Source organism: Drosophila bipectinata, chromosome 2L, assembly GCF_030179905.1.
Source record: "Drosophila bipectinata strain 14024-0381.07 chromosome 2L, DbipHiC1v2, whole genome shotgun sequence".
NCBI classification, from domain to species: domain Eukaryota; kingdom Metazoa; phylum Arthropoda; class Insecta; order Diptera; family Drosophilidae; genus Drosophila; species Drosophila bipectinata.
In genome coordinates this window covers 8524590-8527414 of record NC_091736.1, presented here as the reverse complement: position 1 = coordinate 8527414, position 2825 = coordinate 8524590, and positions in this window count along the sequence as shown.

The following is a 2825-nucleotide window of genomic DNA, read 5'->3' as shown; positions in this document are numbered from 1 at the left end:
TGGTGACAGCACATTCCCCATCATCCACACACCCCTGCGGTCCCCTATTCGCTTCCGAGCCAAAAAGGCGAAAAATAAATAAAATAGAATGCTAAAAATTCAATTTGCAAAACGTTATCCATGGGATTTACATAAAGCAGTCATTTTGAAGTTATACGCAGCCCCGAAACTTGTTCTCTTCCCGGCCTCCTTCACACTCTGCTTCTTTTTAGAGGATTCTTTATATATCTGAGTATTTATATGGTATTTTTGTAAGCGAGTGCACATAGAAAAGATATGGATTTACATAATGCCTTACAAATGTATGCTTTATTTTAAAAAAATTAGCCACTTCTAAAACATAAATTAAAGAATTTTCCATTTCTTTAAAATTACTATTTATTTGTTTAATGAAAATTGTTTCATGTGTAATTTGGCGCGTTTGGAGGGAATATTTTTGGAGAGAGTGTTACCCTCTTTGGGGTAAAGCTGCTGCCATGTCAATAACTTGGCTTGTATTAGACATTTGAGCGCTTTCCCAATTTTACTCATCCAGCTTTCCAGCATCCATCCGCCCCCGTCAGTCCTACGTAATTCGAATTTTTTACAGCGAATAGACGATTGAGTTTGGGTTGCAAATGGAAAACCATCAAATTTATTGAAATCACTTGCTTCTGCTTCTGAGACTCTGGGCGGTCTTAAATGCTCTGGCTAGCGTCTGGGGCCATATCAGTCGCATCCTTTGCTATTGTAAACATCAAATCACAGACAGTAAAACCTCAATACACAAACAAGCACACGCACACAGGACATTGAAACACGTTCAGCTCTAGGACACCGCACACACGCACAATCGCACACTCGCATATAAGCATAAACGTAAACATAACATAAACAGAAGAGAGGCACTGTGCGAGGGTCCTTTCTGGTCATGCGGGTAAGTTCACTTCGTCCCATATCCTTCAATGGCCCCCGTCCTATACTCAGATTATTTCATTCGTCAATCCCCCGGCAGCGGCTGTCGATGCGCTGTAAATTCTCTTCAATTTTCTAAAAAGTTTTCGCCGAAATTGACTTCGGTTGTTATCCAAAAGAGCAAAGCGGAAAAGAAATAGAAAAAAGTTTCGAGTACAATAAATTACAAGTGAAGCGGAGGACTTTTGCGTTTAAATTCGAATTTATGATACACTTTTTACCAACAAACTCAACAAATGATGATTACAAGGAATTCACTTAAATAATACAGTATCATTGGACTAATTTAAACAGATAATTAAATTAGATGGTGGGCCAGATCATCATAAGTGACTCAAGTACAATATTTTATAATTATAGCACTCTAATTTATAATTATTATGTTCTCTAATTAATGTTAATATGACTTTTATTTATTCAAATTATTTTACAAGCTGCGACCAAGATTTCATGAGGTCCATTCTATGTGGAAGAGCACGAAAACCTAGAACAACCGTCCAAGACTCCATCTTCAGTCGCCATCTTGCCCAACCAACTATTTTCCGTGTGCCATTTAGCAAATGTTGTCAGCTAAAGTGTCCGACAGGACATCAGACTTCCGAGGCATGTGGGGAGGAAATCAATAAACTTGGCCAGCGGTTGGTTGAAATCTTCAATACAAATATTTTACAATGTTTACAATGTTTGCAGTCGGGTTGACGCCTCCTTGGGATCTCCTTCACCTGGCGCTCGCCTTTATCTTGCAATAAAAATTCAATCACACACTTTCCACTGCCGGGGAGTACAAAAGCAATGATAGTTATGTAGATACAGGCGATCCCGGCCGAGGGTCCCAGCGCAGTGCTTAAATATTCACATATCGCAAATTCAATTGAACGCAACACAGGACCCAGCACATGGCCCGACGCAGTGTGCCAAGGATAAAACGGTGTTGACAACAACTATGGGAATTCCAGCACACGGACGCATAAGGACGGGGGAGGTGCAGAGGACGCGTAGACAGTCGGAGCTACGTCTACCAGGAGCGTAACTTTTTATATGTTAAAAAGGATTTGCGGTTAAGCCGAATGGCCAATGCCAAGGATCCACACACAATCGTACAAACTGCGAAAAGTCTGCCAACTGGTTGCATTCCCGTCTCGGAGGGCCGGCAGATAGCATCTGCACATATCCCCGGGACTTTGTGCCGGACAGGAGGGCTGTTCGAGTTTTGCCTCAAATTGTTTGTGCCTCTAATAGGGATCAACATTGGTCAGCCTCTTGAGACATCCTTCCACAGGCCAGGTACTCGCCAGCCACTCCCCCAGTTTATCCTTGTTATCCACCTCGGGTTGTCCCATACGCATGCCACTACACGTTTTGCGACAGATACGAGTATGTTATTTTTGCTCTACCAGGAAAAGCAATTTCTGGGAGGCAATATGATCCACCTTGGGAAGACATAAAATATTTATTTACAAGATTTCATGCCAATTTACTACTTTATTTTACAAAATTGTCTTAGCTGCTAAATGATGCTACTCCTTAAAGTCGAATATCCTTGTTATTTTATAAATTTCAGCTAGGAGGGTTTGCTTTTTACTTTTCCTAGATCCGGCTAATGGAAAAAGGCTATTACGCATACGCCGTGCATTCTAATTATTTTATAAGAGCGACATAATCGCGTCAAAGTGAATTAAATTAAAAGTTCCCTTGCCTTGTGTAAATCAAACGATACTGGAAAATGGAAATGGAAATTGGGGTGGGCGGTGTTGTGGCACTGATATGGGGATAGGTGGCAAGTGCGTAAGCTGAACATGAAAATCACTTAAGGATTCGCCTGCAAGGCTCGTAAAAAGCTGAAATCAAATGAAAAAATTGTTCGTCGGTAA